Source organism: Amblyomma maculatum, chromosome 5 (genome assembly GCF_055883805.1).
Source record: "Amblyomma maculatum isolate TAMU_Amacu chromosome 5, ASM5588380v1, whole genome shotgun sequence".
In the NCBI taxonomy this organism is placed as follows: domain Eukaryota; kingdom Metazoa; phylum Arthropoda; class Arachnida; order Ixodida; family Ixodidae; genus Amblyomma; species Amblyomma maculatum.
This window is the reverse complement of record NC_139348.1, coordinates 45,663,395-45,681,910: the sequence shown is the minus strand read 5'-3', so window position 1 is coordinate 45,681,910 and position 18,516 is coordinate 45,663,395. Positions and strand designations below refer to the sequence as shown.

General features: G+C 42.2%; 1 pseudogene; it reads right to left on the bottom strand.

Moving 5' to 3' along the window:
- Positions 1-15,841: 15,841 nt before the first annotated feature.
- On the bottom strand, positions 15,842-16,973 carry LOC146188222 (uncharacterized; annotated as a pseudogene).
- Positions 16,974-18,516: the final 1,543 nt, after the last annotated feature.

Here is an 18,516-nt window from a genome sequence, read left to right as displayed (position 1 = left end):
ATAAATATCGATTTTTCGAGGCTATTCGCATTCGCGGAATTGATTTTAAGGCGTGTTTGCTAGTCGTTTCTTGTGTCTTCTTTTTGCAGTTTGTATATTCTGAGAATTCGTAATAGAAATAGTTCAGTCGATACATGTTTGAGATGTACAATCAAAAGAAGGCAAAGTGTACTCAGTGTGAGGCGCAGGTTAATCTCAAGGAAACGCGTTTTGACTCTGTAGATGAAGCGAAAGGCAGAGACTTTTTGTGTCGGTGTTGCGTTCCGAGTGCGCGCCTAGATAGATTTGATTGAGAAAAGGGCAGTTTAGTGTCTCGTGTGGATGATTTAGAAAATGAAGTACGTTTGGTAAGGGCAGAAAATCAGAACCTGCTTGGAGAGCTTCCTCGAATGGAAAACAGAACGGCCGACTTTATCCTTGGAACAAACGAGGACGTACATTCTAGTGCGGGCCACGTGGCTGGGACCAGCACTGGCATGGATGGCGTAAGCAAAGTAGGTAAGGCGGAATTTTTCCTTGGAAACAACGAGGACGAGCACTGCAGTGCGGGCAACGTGGCTGGGACCAGCACTGGCATGAAAGGCATAAGCAAAGTAGGTCAGGGGGATCCGAACCAACAGAGTTATTTAGAAGCAGCTACTCATAAGACGGGAGAAAAGGAGAAAGAAAGGAAGAATGAAAATCCCAGAGAGAAGGGCACAGATAGCCGAAAGCAGGAGCCAACAGTTGGGGGAGAGAGAGAGAGAATGCCCAAGCGCTTATCGCCGGAGATTCTAACATGAGCAGGCGCAAGCAAGATATCTTGGAACGTGTAAAGGATGATAAGCGAGTGTTATACCTCTGTCACAAGAGCAAATTTATTGTCATTCATTTCGAATGACATTAGCATCTAATGTCATTATTCCCGTGCTACACGAGAAAATTTAATGTCATTAGGTTCGAATGGCACTCTTCATCGAATGAGTTTGGGGAACTCATTCGCATTCGATCGCGAACCGAATGTGTACTCTTGACGCCAGATACGCAGCAGAAACAAGTAACCCAACAACATATTCTGCGCACATTGAAATTTAAAAATTTTATCTCTAAAATTTTGTTTTAAAACCTGTTAATTTAGGTGTAAAACTATTAGCACTGCAAGCTCTCGCGGAACGGCATTACTCTCGGTCACAGCAGTGGTCCAGTCATGGCAGCGACTCACGATCATTTTGGGCTCTGTGTTCCTTGGTAGCCGCATCTCTCCGTATGTTTATCTCGGAACTAAGTTAAAATTTTGACTGAGCGCCTCACAGTTTGGACGCCAATCGCATGCTCTACGTGTCTCCGTGCGTCTTCGCACTGTGTATCCGCGCTCCGTTGTGTTCAGCCATATTGTATGTTTACATTTATCGGTTTGTGGGTGACTCGATACTTGGCTTGGATTTTTATGGCTAAAGTGCTACCGCACAGTCAAAAGTAATTGTTTCGCTTGAAATATTGTGCAGAAATGTTTTTATCAGCTTTAAAATGTTGCGCAGTGATTTCAAACGCCTTTTATGCGCACTGATGTTCCTTAAGTGCAGCATTTTTTTATAGCTGATCGTAATTGCCACGATTTGCGAATGACATTATATTTTACCGTCTAGGACCGAAAGAAACCGAATGACATTCGATGCATCGAATGACATTCGATTCGAATGACATTAAATCTGCTCGTGTGACAGAGCGTGTAGTCGCATCCTTCCCAGGGAGGACAATGAAGGCAGTGTTGAAAGGGATTAAAGATAGGCTGTTGAAAACTTACGCAGAGCGCAGTATGGTGATAGTAGTCGCTGGGCTAAACGATGTCCTAAATGGTGACGCTGCAGGAGCGGTGGAAAGTTTAGCTAAGGGAGTTGACGATATCAGAGAGATAACATATCAAGCGCAGATAGTTGTATGCACAACACCGGAGGAGCTAGGATCGAACGGAGAGCTGGAAAAGGACGTGGTGACAGTTAATCACGACATAAAAAAGTTAAGCCTGGGGAAGCGTTTCTAAGTGGTTGAGGTAAAGAGGGAGGTGCATAAAGCAGGTTTTGGTACGGCTTTTCAGTGAGATGACATTCATTTTAACAGAAGGGTGGGAGCAGAGATCGGCTGGCATCTGGCAGGCAGGGCTGTAGATGTTTTAGGGGATCCGCGAGGACTCCGTGCACAGAGATAGTTAGACGTGAAGCGGAAGAAAGTGTAATAATGGAAGCTGAGCCCCAAAAATGGCAAGAAGGAGGTCGAGAAAGAAAAGCACAAAAAAGAAATTCAGCACTAGGATCAGCTACATAGACATGCAAGGAGGTAGAAAAAGAGCGTAAAGGCTACAAACAGAACAACAGTTGAAGGATGAAAAAATAGGTGTGTGCGCCCTATGCAAGACTCATCTCAGGGGTCTAGAAGATCCGCCGATTATAGAAGGCTACGTCTGGGAAAAGTGCAGCAGAACGAGAACAGAAAAAAAGGGTGGAGGGTAGGTATGTTGATACACCAGGGAACAAATTGGCAAATAACAAAATCATCTTGTAGAGAACATATCTGGGTATCAGGAACAATAGCCAGCATAAGGGTATGGCTAGGGGTAGTTTATTTAGGAACAGGACACCAATGCAGGCAAGAAAACAACGTTTTTGTTGAATGTCTCAGTGACGATATAAGCCAGTTTGGAGACGGGGCCGACATTATTCTTCTGGGGGACATGAACGGCCACGTCGACGACCTGGATGGATACACGGATTGTAACGGGAAGCTAATGCTAGATTTCTGTGAGCGACACAATCTAGTTATAGTAAACAGAGAAACAAAATACGAAGGCCAAATCACGTGGGAATTCCGCAACAGGCAGACGACCATTGAATACTGTCTAATGTCGCAGGGAATTTATAACAAGGTCGCAAAAATGGAAATAGACGAAGAAGGGGAGTGTAGTCTGGGAAGTGATCATAAACGTATTAGTCTGCAGATGGGGCCCTTGATGAAAAGAGAAATGGAACGTAGACAAAAAGCAAACGCAAAATTAAACGACGATCAAATAAAGCAGATAACAGCAGGTATAGAGGAAGCAATAGAGAAAAGCCCCATGGAAGACTGGGATTATGAACAGGTAGAACTACTCATAAGGTGAAAAATAAAGAAGGTCAAAGTAGCAAACCGCTGGAATGGAAAGAGGAAGCCACAGAGCTGATGAAATAAGAAAATCAGGGAAGCTATTGAACAACGACGGGCTGCTTCAAGGGAACACCGAGTGGCAAAGAAAGCACAGGTATCTCAGGAGGAAATGGACCAAAAATGGGAATAATATCGACAAAAGAAACTTGAGGTACAGTCCCTCGTCCAAAGTAAAATAAAGCAGTCCACCGATCGCTGAATGGCTGACATACACGATGGCTCTAGTGGCAGAGCAAGAAATTTCTGGAACTATTTAAGCTGGCTAAGGAAAAAGAATCAAAGAAAGCAGGATCGATTCAAGATAACGAGGGAAATTGTTTAAAGGAAGACAAAGTAGTGAACTACATTACATCAGTTATAGCCGAATCATTTAAGAACGACGATAGGGTAATCTCCGCAAATCAGGAAGCTACACAAGGTAGCAGAATACAAAGCAGCTTAGAACTGACCATTCCAAACTGGAAAAGGGCAGAAAAAAATGTTCCTAAGAACCCATCTGCAGGAATAGATGGAATTCCGATCAAGCTGATTAATGAACTTGGTCAGAAGTAAGGAAACGTTGTTAAAAGCTTTGGAAACAGTCATAACGAATAAGCAAATTTTGGACAGCTGGCGGCAGAGTAAAATGAATTTGATTTATGAAAGGAAAGGAGAAAGGATACACATAAAATCCTCTAGGCCGATTATCATAACATCTGTTATATACATGGTGGGCCATGCAGGCAGTGAAATTAAAGATGTAAGCATGGGTAGAAAGTAACAAGATACTCGGAGAGCTTTAGAACGGCTTTCGAAATGGTAAGCGCTTAGGGGCCCGTTCGTGAGTGGAAAATAGACCTTTGTATTTGGTATCCTGGACATAAACGGGGCGTACGACAACGTAAATAGGGAACTTCTGTGGAATATATTAAAAGAAGAAGGTATCGGTCATGAAATAACAGAGTTCCTGCAGGGAATATACAGGGATAACAAAGTAGAAATTACATGGGAAGGGATAAGAAGTACGGAAGCTGTCAGTGTATGGAAAGGATTAAGACAAGGCTGCCCTCTATCACCGCTGTTCATGCTTTATATGATACATATGGAATAGAGGATACAAGAAAGTAACCTAGGTTTTAACCTGTCATATAGATTAGGCGGAACGGCGGAAAGAGCAGTGCCTCCCCGGTTTAATGTATGCAGACGATATTGTGCTGCTAGCAGAAAGTGAGGAAGAATTGCAAACTCGAGGTGTGTATTGCGGAGACGAAGGGGATGCTCTAGGCTCGAGTTTTAGTGCAGTTAAGTCGGGTCTGATAATTTTCAATGGCTCAACTGATCAGGGTCTTAACATACAAGGCCATGTAATACCCAGAGTAGCAGAATATAAGTATCTGGGGGTATGGGTAGACGAAGGATTGACATACATTGGAAAGCATGAGCAATCACTTAAGGCCAAAGGGCGAAGAAATGCCGGGATAATGAAGCATGTGACATTGTGGGAATAGAACAGGTATGAGGTTTTGAGGGGTATTTGGAAAGGAATTATGATTCCCAGACTTACTTTCGGAAATGCGGTTCTTTGCCTAAAATCAGAGGTACAGTCGACATTAGAAATAAATCAGAGAGCCGTTGGACGATTAGCACTAGCTGTGCCCACGACAAAACCACAAATGAGGCGGTACAGGGAGATATGGGCTTGACATCTTTCGAAGTACGGGAAGCTAAGAGTAAAATACTATATGAGGAACGCCTGAGGAAATTGGACAGTAAGAGATGGGCAGCTAAAGTATTTAAATACCTATACCTAAACGGCGTTGACTAACAATGGAGGAAAAGAACTAGGAAACTAACTAGTAAGTATGCTAGTAACAAGGACGGAGAAATAAAGAGCATTAAGCAACAGGTGAAAAACACAGAGGGTAAAATTTGGATAAATTCGAAGGAAAAGGAACAGAGTGTGGAAATATACCGAAAATGGAAAATGCAGATCAGGAAGGAAGCTTTCTTTGATAACTCATGTGGCATATGCCCTACTTTTTGAAGCTATAGATCAGGGTGCCTTAGAACAAACAGCTACAAAAAGAAATTTAACAATGAAGATGACGCATATGCTGTATGTGGTAACTCCAGTGAAACAATTGACCATATTATGCTCGAATGTAATGGTATTCATCCGGAAGTTTATGCAGGCGCAGTCACTGTTCCTGAAGCTGTGGGGTTTAGAGATACCAATGGCCGGGTGAATAAACCGGCGGTGGAAGCTAGCAAAAAACGACTGGAAGATTGGTGGCTTAAAAGCAGAGAAGTGACATAATGTTTTTTAATGTAGAAGCAAAAAATTAATAACTAGAATGATGGCATAGTTAACCAATATAGAACAATAATTAAGGTACAGGGAGAAAAATGAGCATGATAGCTACTTCTATCACCCCCGTTTCAAAGGGGACGCTCCTATATTCCATCCATCCATCCATCTGTGGGCTTGCCAGCAGGGGGTGATCACCGAAAAGTCCAGCTGTAGCATTTGCGAACACGCCGCAATCACTGACTCACAAAGGTGCCGCGCCCTCGTTAAATAAGGCGCCCCTTGTCTGTATGTTAAGACACGCTAAGGCTAGCGCGTACACACACTTAGCTTGGCTTGTTGAAGCGTTCCCTTTTCCTCGCGGCTCGTCGAGCCGCACGTCGTCTTTGGTTAGGTACCGTCGAACGTTGTGGAGATGGCTGGCGTCTTCGGGACTGATGAATCACCGTCATCGCTGGGTGATGAGGAAGAGGGTGACGCCGACGCGAACAAAGATACGTGCTCTCTGCGCGGGGAAGGAGACTTCTTCGAGAAAGAAGTCTCCTCCGGTGCAACGCCACGCGGGCCTCGCGCCGCGCCGGCCGGCTTAATAAAATTGTGCGCCGATTTAGTGACACAGTCTATATCATAAAACAATATCGTTAATGTATGTTAAATACAAGAGACATAATTAAAAACCTTGTGGTACACCAGATGATACATGAGAGATGGATCAGTGTGAGCTGGATATTTCGACAAATTGTTTCCTGTCGGAAAGGTACGCGCGAACCCAGCCAATGATCTGCAAATCAATGCTACATGCATTCATTTTGTTGTTTTCAACGCATGTAGGTAATTTGAATACAACAAGGCGTACTTCGGTTGCTTATTTTTCTCGTCGCATGTGTATATTGACGTGCCTTCCAATATACCTTTTTGAAAGTTAGCGCTTGTGCCGTGTTTTCTTTCACGTTTGAGTCTTATCAGAGCTGTTTTATTACAATAAATGACCAACTACCGCGTTCATCTGTCTTAGGATCGCATCTGTTTTATTTTGTCACGCATCAAGTCATGTATATATAATTGAACAGTTTGACAAATAAAATCAGTTGCCAGTGAGCTCTGTGTTTGCGAATTTCTCATCTTTGTCTTCTTCTTTCGCTGTGTTTATTCCAATGTGCAACCAACTATCCAGGACTTCGACGCTTGTAAGCTTCATTTGACGTTCCGGGGGTACTTTCAATGAGTGTCGTCTGATCCTCACCTCACCGTAGCGCTCATTGCCGTCGCTGTTTGACGATCAAGCTCGCAGTCTATCTGCATAAGAACCACGACGCTCCCAGATGGCGCCATAGCATTGTTTGGCGGTTTCCCGCCTTCCGTGGGTCATTGTGCTCGGATCTTAAAGATCTTGAGATCGGAATGGCAAAATAGTAACTCGCCTGCACAGAACGTCGCTCTCTGTCCAGTTACAGTTAGCTGGAACCCGCCGCTGCAAAGCGACGAATACGAGAGTTTATAGTCACCGCGGACCGAACAGCGGAATTCATGACGTACTTGAGGACACCTTGACGTACCTGAGGACAAGCCAACCCCAGTAGACTCCTAATGGGAGTGGGCAGGTCCACAACCATGACGTCGCCAACGGACGTCGCCAAGGTTCTGGCCCTAGGTCCGAATTTCGCTGTTTAGCCGTAGACAACAGCGCCTGAACCTGCCACTTGGGAGTAGGTTTGAAGTAATGTACCGAAAGAAAAAATGGAGCGGTGCATATCCCAAGACGTCGACGGTGCCGCAAAATGCAAGCCTCGAATGTTACGACCTACTGTTCAATCTGTCGTGAATTTTCTCATGGAGCAATCCTTGTGTGTTATGCCCGCGAACATAGAGGGTGGGTTTTATATCTCAGAAAATAGATCCTGGCAGAAATCAATGGGTAAATGTTTGCAAGAAAAACTGGCCCTGTTACGTTTAAACGAATTCCGAACATATCGTAATCTTTCTCAACGCCTTTCATAAGAACCATCTCAGTGAAATATGAATGGACATCAAATATTGGCACTACTCTCTTTCTCAAGACAAGTTGCTTGTGTGTGTCCAAGAATGCTTCGATGACCTTGAATGTGCGGCCTTTCAAAATTCAGCAGTAATAACTGCTACAAGTTTTTAGAACTTTTAACTTCTTATCTTAATTCAACCTTTACTAAATGGAAAGACAGCTTTTATCTTCAAACAGACGTCATATGTATTGGCTCATGCATAGCTCCTATTCTTAGTTACTTACTATTAACTAAATTCGACAGGCTACTGCAAGACAACCTTGAAGCATCTAGTTTTTTAAAGTGTTTGGACTCGTAGACGACCTTTTACTGGTTTTGGAAATCGGCTCTGGATTTTACGAGCATGATGTTTTCAATATCCTCACCATTTTTGTGAGCGTCTTAATTACGAACTTTGACTCACGAAATTCCAGAAAGTGGAGCAATTTGTTTTTTGGACTTAGAATTTATATTTTCTGACAAACATGCGTGCTGGGCGCAAGAGTCTTGTTCCAAGAAGCCACTACTGCAAGTTTGTTCGGGGCATTCCAAACGGGTAAAAATAGCCGCATAACTTCATGTTTTAAAAATTCCCTCAAATTATCCTGTGAGCACATACTCGAATTCACTTTCGCCCAGAAAAACCATAATTACGGCCGCAGCCTACCCGATTCATAAGGTGGTTTTCGTTGCTGAAGGCTTGATAAGACAGTAACAGAAAAACGAAAAAAATACCGACATTCTGAAAACTCGAAAAACTAGAGCACAGCAGAATCTGCATTAGAATAATGCGAAAGATGAATGCTGCTGTTGGTTATTTCTGGTTGCTTCTAGATTCTTGAATTCACTGCTTTTTTACCCATTTTAGTCTCTGGCACTTTTAAATTGCGCGTCAGTCCTTGCCTATGCCCTTTTTCGGCTCTACTCCCGGTTGCATGAAGTCACGTCTTCTACGTCACACTAATTCAATTCTTATTTATTCATTTTAGTATTTGGTACTTTCAAATTGGACACCAATCCCTTCCTATACCATTTTTTGGCTCTACTTCCGGTTGTGTGACCTCACGTCCTCTACGTCGCAATAATTCACTTCTTGTTTATTCCTTTTAATCTTCGGTGCTTTCCAGTTGCACGTCATACTCTTCCTATGTCCTTTTTCGGCTCTAGTTCCGGTTGCGTGACGTCACATCCTTGACGTCACCCTAATGGACTGCCTTAACAACTACTTTAGTCTTTGGTACTTTCAAATTGCGCGCCACTCCTTTCCTATGCCTTTTTTTGGCTCGACTTAAGGTTGCGTGATGTCAAATCCTTGACGTCACATTAACTGACTTATTTAATTTACTATTTTAGCATTTATTGCATTCAAATGTGGCACCAAGCCATTCGCTGGGACTATTTTCGCCTTTACTTTTTCGATTTTTGCCTCTAAATATTACCTAATTATACTTACTGGCCTAAATATCTTCACACACACATTACGTCATCCTCTATCGATTGACACCACTCATTAACCTCTACGACTTCGCACTTACTCGCAACTGCCGCAGAAACACTTTTGCGTGTTTGCCTCTAAATAACTACCCAATTACCTTATTAGCCTAATTATTATTTCGGACTCAACATTACGTCACTCTTTATCGATTGACACCACGCTCTAACCTCTACCTCTTCTCAAATGCTCAGAACTGTTGCGGACATTTTTTAAATTTTTTGCCTGAGAATAATTATATTTTTACAGAGTGGCCTTGTGGTAGAGCATCCGCCTCGCATTCGGGAGGTACGGGGTTCGATCCCCAGTGCCGCCGGGTACCCATCGGTTTCAAATGGGTACAAGATTTTCCCCAGCCTGGTGCTCGGCTCTTCTGGGGTGAAATGCTTGGGAAAACGGGGCCATGAACGAAAATGTTGGTTCAAAAATAATAAAAAAAAGGGCCACATACTGGGCCTTTGCCGCGCGAGGCTGACCTATTGTTGTTCCATGGCGGAACTGGTCACTGCCACATCGGTGAAACTATTTGCGCATAAGTAACACACTGGCCTAACAAGTTTTTCTGCAGCAACATTACGTCAGCCTCAATCGACTGACACCACTAATTAACCTCGGTAACGTTTCAATTACTCGCAACTGCTGCGGACACGATTTTTGCGGACGCTCTCTACGAACGCGGTCTGCGGACAGAAATCTGTGAACATAGCGAAGTATCGCTTTCGCGTTATTAAGTAAAAAACGACAGTTGCAAATTCGAAACTGATCCTGGCAACGTTTAACGCTAGACCACTAGCTAGTGCAGCTAGGTTAGCAGTGCTGTTAGAGGAACTCAGTTCAGTTCAGTCGTTCAGTCGTGTCCGACTCTTCGTGACCATATGGGCCATGTCACGCCACGCTTTCCGGTCTCTCACTATCTTCCTAACATCACATAACTTCATCTGCAGTGCCTCGAGGATGCCATCTAACCATCGCGGTCACTGCCTACCCCTTCTCCGGCGACCCTCAACCTTTCCCAACATCAAATCTTTCTCCAGCGACTCCTCGCTTCTCATCAGATGACCAAAGTAGCTGAGCTTAAACTTTAGAATTTGACCCTCCACTGAGCAGTCAGGGTTTACGGTCGACAATATCGACTGATTTGATCTTCTGGCAGTCCAAGGAACTCTCAATAGTCTTCGCCAGTACCACAATTCAAACGCGTCAATTCTTCGGCGGTCAGCCTTTTTCACAGTCCAACTCTCGCATCCATAAATCACAACTGGAAAGACCATAGCACGAGTTACACGGATCTTGGTTGGCAGACTAATGTCTCTGCTATTTACTAGGCGGTCAGGCTAACCATTGCTCTCTTTCCCAGAACCAGGCGTCTCCTAATTTCATGGCTGCTGTCTCCTTCCGAGGTAATCTTGGAGCCCAAGAAGAGAAACTCTGTCACAGCTTCCACTTCTTGTCCATTGATGCTCCAGTACTTGATAGGGCAAGACGCCATGATCTTTGTCTTTTTAATGTTCAGTTTAAGCCCAAACTTCTCACTCTCTTTTTGTACGCGCATCAGAAGTTTCATGAGTTCCACTTCACTTTCTGCCATTAGAGGTGTTTGAGGTTAGAAGAACTAGAGGGTATGAAACGGGTTGTCATAGGGCTTATTGTGGTTAGGAGGCCGAATGAGGCATATACTGTACAAAAGGATTTGCATATACTGCGTTATCGAGGCTTACCGGAGAGATCCCGAATTAGCCTAAATCTGAAGAACGAACGCAACAGATTAGTAAGATAGAAGCCCATCAACCAATTCGCGGTGAGGGGGAGGGCAGATGAGTTCAGGATCTCGCTACAGAATAGACATTCAGCTCTAACCGAGGATGGCGACATTATCCTTGAAGCAATGAACAATAATTTCGGATATATCATTACTGAGTGCGCTGTAGAAGTAGACGGTAGGATAGTTACAGAGAATATCGTTAAGGTGTCTAAGAAGACGGAAGATTTGATTAAGAAATGCCAGAGTATGAAAGCTTCCAATCCAACAGACCTGATAGAATTGGCCGGGATATCAAAGCTAATCAATAAGCGCAAGGTGGCTGATGTAAGGAAGTATAACATGGAGAAAATTGAGCTTGCTGTAAAGAACGGGGGAGGCCTTAAAGCGGTAAAGAAGAAATTGGGCACACACAAAAACTGGATGTATGCGATAAGGGACAAGGCGGGCAACGTCATCACGATTATGGACAAGATAGTCAAAGTAGCCGAGGGGTCCTATTCGCCTCGAGATCGAGCAGAGTCGCCACCTAGCGTCTGAATGCCGAAACCCCTTGAGTGTGGATGGTCTCTCGCGTCGTCTGCTCGTGTTGCCATTGCCCGCGCGTGTGTGTCGTGTTGCCACGGTTGATTTCGCGCCATGGAAAACGAAGGGGACGAGTTTTGGGACGGTTAGTAGAACTTTTATTTTGTATCTAATGTCTACCAAGGTAGAAATAACAGTGAAGGGAGATGACATTGCATTCTATAGAAAATAAGCCATCGTTTTCGGAGTAGCAGAGCCATGTACGACGACTGGCTGCTGCCACTGTGGCGCGCACCTCGTAATTGTTTTTGCTTGCCCCTTTTTAGTGCCGGTGCCATTCAAGACCATTATGGACCATATCGGAGATGGTGCTAGATGCCTTATTGGTGCTAGATGGTGCTAGATGCCACATCATAGAATGCAGTGTCGTCGCTTCTACATGCAGATCCTCCGGACCGGTGCATGTGATTGCATTTGTTTTAAAATCATCTGCGCTCAACAAAGACCCGCACCGTGTTGACGTGAAGATGGCGAGCGAGTCAGAAATTGCAGAACTGAACTGCACGTGTCCTGCCGGGTAAAATGACATTTGTATGTTTGTGAACCGCGCGAGAGCTGCGTGTAAAAAATACTGCAGACGAGAACAAAGAGCAGATGACTAGAAGTTGCTCTTAGTTTCTCGTCCGTGTCCACTTTTCGCTCGCTGTTCGCATGAAAGTGTATCGATCATAACTGTATACGCATGCACGTGCCATATATTTTCTTTCCTGTTTTCTCGTTACTCCGTGTTGTGGCCAGCGGCATGGAACCGCTGCCCATATGCACTCGCAAGTTATTCAAGGCACGAATTTTGAGCAACCTTAGAAATAAACATATGACATGCAAAGTATGGTAAGACTTAGTTCTCGAAAATAGATAAAGCGCGGTGGGCCATCGAGCTCAATAAGGTTATGTTTGCAGCACTGAGTAAAAAAAAAAAACGACCATTTTAAAGTCAACCTTTAAATTAAAGCTTAGCTCATAAAAATATAACCTAGCAACCATTTTGCATAAATGCTTGTACAGGCTTGTACACTTATGTTTTATGTGCTCATAATTGTATGGCATGCTGACATTTTCGCTGAAACAAAAGCTGACTCCATAAAACTGATGCAGTTTTAATGGTAGTGGCATATGCATGATTTGCACAACTTTATCATGCATAAAAGTGCAATTTTTTTTTTCAGTGCATCACATAGGTGCAATCACTGCATTGCTGTACTTATGCACATTAACAGGACGAAGCGACTGCCCCTGCTCTCATCAACTGATCTGCCACCGTCATGGGGACAGAATGCCAAGTATACAGTCAAGATGAAATATGCACCAACACACTCCATTGACCTCCCTTGCTGTACTGTGGTGTGTGTTGTTAGCCATTCAGTTTAAACATATCTTTCTGGTGTAATGCACGTGTTTCTTTTTTCTCCCCATTTGTGATTACAGTACTTTGATAATAACTGCATTTCTTCATTATGATTCATCCTCATTTAATATAGTCTTGCAGTGTAAAAATCTCATATTTTGCACTTTGTTTCCAGTGCTCAATAAAGCCTCTTATCTAGTTCCAGAAACCACAGGTCCCTTTACCTCAGGATGGTGCACTCAAAAGACTCATCAGTGACCTTCCGTATGTTTGCACTGCAGAAATGCATATCATCAAAAAAGCAAGACCAGGTAAGCTAATGGGCATAACTTTATTTCTAAGCTCAGATACATGCAATATGAGATGCATCTGCTTTTAAAATACATAGGAAAGAAACAGTACCGTGCTAAAGCCAAGTAAAAGCAAAGCAGTAGCTACTGCCAAAAACAAATATTTTATTACAAGCAAGAGCTACTGAAGTCAGCACAAAATTTTGTATGACCGAAGTCATGTACTGCAGATACACAGGAAAGAAAAGGAGTGTTAAAGCAACGGTGTTAAATTTATGCCTACTCGACTAATTCGCATCTTCACCTTTTCTTTTTATGAGTTTTGAAATGTGTGCATGCAGGTTATCAAATTCATGTGATTTTCACTCAGGTTTCAAAAATCAATAAATACTCAGGCAATGAATTGTAAAGGTTTGTTTTATTATACCTTTGGCGGTACAATTAGTTGAGCCGATACACACAAAGCACAAAGTAAGGGCCACCTCAGAAAATTTCAGATCGTATCATTAAAAAAAAAACCTTTATTCAAGAGAGCTCTGCAAATGCAAATCATTAGCTAATGCAGTGGCCATTGCACAACTCTCAGTAGTAGTCAAATGTAAATGATTTCATGGCATGGTTGAGATATTTATACTCTCAGATAATAGGTCAGTGAAAATGACTTTGTTCTTCTGCAGGCATCAGCATTCCCCATCAGGACAACACAAGAGAGGCTCAACAAGTGCTGATACCGAAGCCCTTGAGCTTGCTTGAAATGATGAAAAGGACGCAAGCAGCAAACTTCGACTCTTTTATTACCGAAGCATGGGAATGTTTTAAGAAAATGTGATAGGTGTTATAGAGCAGCGCACTTCACAACAATTAGCTAATGCAGAATGGCACAGCTATCGCAAAGGTATTGCTACCTGTACTGTTTGCCATTCATTTATAATTCGATTCCGAGCCATTGCCCCACTATCTGGGTGGCTTGTACAAGGCAGTACTACAACAAAGTAATTTTCAGAGTAAGGCTATGAAGGAAGGCACAGAGAAAAAAAATGAGGCAAGAAAAATGTACATAGCACTAATGGCAGCCGACGGGCACAGTGTATCTGTTAAACAGACTGGATTCGTCATTATGAAAAACTTTCCTGTGATGAGGTGCTCTCCAGATGGTATAATTAAGTTTGATTGTTTGTGTTGCCCTGCAAAAGAAGCACTTTTAGAGATCAAATGTCCGCAAAAGGTGGCCAATTCCTTCAGCAAAGATAACCCCAAACCCACGTATATGGCTCAAATACAAGTGCAAATGGGTATTCTTGGTATTCCGAGATGCGAAGTTTTTGTTTACCAATCCCCAGAAATGTGGAAACTGAGTTCCGTAAAATTTGATCAGGAGTACTTTGAGAACTGCCGTAGGGCTGTCTATGTAATTTACAAGGACTACCTATTCAATGCTCTGCGTGCAGATTGATGCTATTGTGCTAATTTTTTTGCGCCAGAATCTTTTCCCAGTTTTTAAAAGAAGTTGGACCAACTAGCTGGCAACATGCACTATTAATGCAATTGTTGCCTTCCACTACAGAAAATCATGTGATTTATGCACATCTGTATCTCTTACTGTAACATAGTTTTGGAACAGTGTGTCACATTTTATTGTCAGAGGTGCTTTTGAGACACAAGATAATATATATATATATATATATATATATATATATATATATATATATATATATATATATATATATATACATATATATGGATATACATATAATACATACATGGATCAGAAATCTAATCATCTTATTGATGTCCACTCCATGACAAGGACCACTGCCACTAGCCGTTAATTAGCCCTGTTGTGCTAGTTGCTGCTACATTATCTGTTTACCTGACTATGCTGCCCATTCCTTAAGTACTGTTTTCCCGTAACAAACTATCATTTATCCTCTTAGATACTTGCTCTTCCAGGCTGTCATCTTTTTAGCATTACCCTAATCATTTCCTTTATCATAGCTCAATATGATTTCAGTCCTTTTCATCGGCCTTGTAGTTTTACAAGTCAGTAGTAACAAGACACAAGTCATGCCTCATTAATATGGGCCCTGTCATTTTGAACAACTTGAATTATAGACAGTTATTCTGAAGGCGAGACCTTTTCAATGTTTTTATGCCTCATTAATATGCAAACTTGAACAACAAATGGAGAAGAGAGAAATGCACAGGGACAATTGGGGCCCATGCATATTTGTTCCTTTAATGGATGTTGAACTATCTGAATTTTGAGTATAGGTCTGTTTAGGAATATAACTGTAAATGTTAAAATGAATAAGTGATTAGTGCTCTTTTTTTGTGATGTCATGCTTTAGAGTGTGAAGTGGCTCAATCAGGCAATCCATCTTAACATTTTTGTACAGGGATAGCTTTGGAGGAAACTTTCTGAAAATTGTTATATCTAGGAAGCGAAATTCAGTCTCCTTCAGCTGCGACTGTGTGTCGATACCATGGATGTGAACACTTGCAGAAAATTTCATTTACCACATTACGCCATAAAGCTACGATAGGCCACTAGACACATGAAGTTGCACCGCATTACTTCAGTATATCGGGTGTACGGGGTAATTTTCTTGTAGTTTCAAAACCCAACTAACTTCAGCTTTGCTGGCCACCCTTATGCACACAACCTGACTAATCAAAGTGTATTTTTTAAAGAACATTTTTCCTTCACAATTCATTATTATGGACGACTTGCTTCGCGGGAAGTTTTTCTTGGTTACCAAACTGCCAATATTAATGAGGCATGACTACATTACATTTGAGAGACACCATAAAAGTGGTGTTCATAACATAAGAGTGCCTATGAAATGCTCTCTATATCCTGCAGCAAATATAATACTCATCATCTCATCCTAAGCAGAATTTGGCAAGAATTTATGCTCACTCAAGATAGGCCTCGACAAATTTACAACTGCCGCAAGCAGAAGACCAATCTCATCGAATACAGGGATAAGCTGGAGAGGAAACTTTTTCAAATATTTTGAACGCTTTTAAACGCTGAATTACTGTTTCTACATGTACACGAGCTCGAGCTATTACTTGATTGCGATGAGCCTCACATTCTTGCAACTGCTTCCTCTGTTTTAAGAAAGGAGGCCTGTCCATTGTCACCTTTGCCTCATAGCAAAGATTTTCAATCAAGAATCCCTTGTCGACCATCACATGATCTATGTATGGCATGCATATGTTCAAAACATCGGAACGAGCAGTCATCTGGGTATCAGAGCTGCGGCCTCCATATACATGGCCGACAATGCTTATCAAGCCACTATGAGCACACCCTACAAGAATTTTCAGCGTGTACCCCTTTTTGTAATGGCTATACATAAATAGCCGAGAGGTAAGGTCACCAGGTCTTTCAATGGGCACTTCTGTGCAGTCAAGAATGACTCTAGTGTTCTTGTACTGCTTGAAATACACTGTGAGATTTTCCATTACCGATTCTTTTGAAGGAAAAAAGACTGCTTCAGTGAGTGCTCGTGAAAGAATACACACGGCATTTCTTATATTACCTGCAACAGTTGTTCTGTGGATGGAAAACAAAACAGACAGGAAGCTAAAGTTGACATTGTGATACAACTCGGTAAACACCATCAACACTGTGTCCTCGTCACTCAGTGCAAACCCTCTTGGTATGCAGAGCTTGCGGAGAGCTGAAACTTCAGCAATAATATTCCTCAAGAGATGCCTCCAGCCTAGCCCTGTCAATATACGAATTTTCTCCTCATCCTGTATGAGCTCGAATGATAGCAGGGGCTTCTGTCGACCACGTTCAAAAGGTGGAGCGGCCTGTACACAGGCATCTCTAAGTCTTCCAGCCTGCATGCATACCACTGAGGCAAACTGTTGCAAAATGCTATCTGGGGGCACTGTAAAGAAAGACATCTATTTAACATTGTCACAATAGAGGCACTCGGTACTTTCAGGTATAACAGAGCTCCGGATGCTACCAGCATCATGTCAGCCAACAAGAATGTTTAAGCACTAGTGCACCATCTCTCAAAACAACAGTTCTAGCGAACTAAGCAAAGCATTATTTGGAAATATGTCATGCTCTATTGTGCTCTCACTGCAGAATGCCTACAAGAAACATGAAACATAATGAAAAATGAGCTTATTGAGGTCAAAATGCATTTGATTTAGAAATGGACATTCTGTTTTAAAAAAGTAACATATGAGGATAAGTAACCTAGTGAGGCACGTATCAGGCAATAAAACAATCAAAATAGCAGCAACATAATATTTTAATGACTGTGCTATTTGGATATTTACTTGCAGACTATCTGACATCTAGTACAGCTTGTAGCAAAGAGAGGCCCAAAAATTTCCAAAAGCTTTCAAGTTCTTTAGTGAATATTTGCCACGAAAACAACACCCAGCTGAATGACTTTCTGGCTCTCAACCAAAGCAGCAGTTGTTTTCTTCACTCTGTTAAAGCAGCTTTTAATAATAAAACATCAAAATAAACCACTTCCTAAGGATGAAAACTCTTTCAAACATGCCTGTTAGTAACATGTAAGTTGAAATATGACTTATGAATATTCATCCAAGAGCCTTAGTGAACCTAACAGCTCAAATTTGATTACTTAAAACAAACCTTCCATCACCACCTCTTCAAAGGCGTCATCCAAGGGTCCTTCATGAAAGCACGCATCGGCTGTACGAAGACCAAAATTTTATTACAAAGCACTTTCAACTGCACAACTGCACAACTGCATGCAGCTAAAAGTAACAAATATATCAATGGCATAGCAGCTTGTCATGCAAGTTTATGATCTGCATGCCGATGTCAGTCTACTTGTTCAAGACCTACAAATTATATTAAAAACATACCTTCAGTCACTGCCTCCACATTGTTAGTATTGGAACAGCCTTCACCAGCACATATGTTGCCTGCAGCGACCAGAATTTGGTTAGTGACTATTCAATCATTTAACATATCGAAGTTTCTCTCGTTTTGAATTCCCCTTAAAAGTTCTTTTCAGTGACAGTGACTGGCTCTCGCTTTGAAGTATAAGTTAGCAGTTTCACGCACTGCACAAATCTGATGCGGTACCTGCGCTAGGGCATTTAATTTGGGCAAGTTCATACATCAACACAGGATGGCAAAGAATTTGATGGCACAAAAGACTGGTGTCGGGTTCTTCCTTGCCCCGTAAGTTGTGGTTTTCCTCTTCTTAAATACGTCTTCAAGTAATAATTGCATGCATCCTTAATCTACTAGATAATTTCAGTTGACATTGCAGTATACCTTGGTCTGCTGTCACCTCGGAAGCTTCGACAAAGTGGCCATCATTCACACCAGAACTACCTGCACAGTGCGAGTAAAGTTCACATAACAGTGGCCACATTCTTAAGTAAATCAAAATTACCCAAAGTGAATGTCTTGAAGGAAAGATTACTGTGGTAGTAATATTTTCATGATGTGATCTTGCTTACCTACACTGCTATTCGCCATAAATTCCTGTAGTTCCAGCTGATTTTGGTGAACCGTTCTGCTCGCTGTAAAAATCGATTAATATTGAGA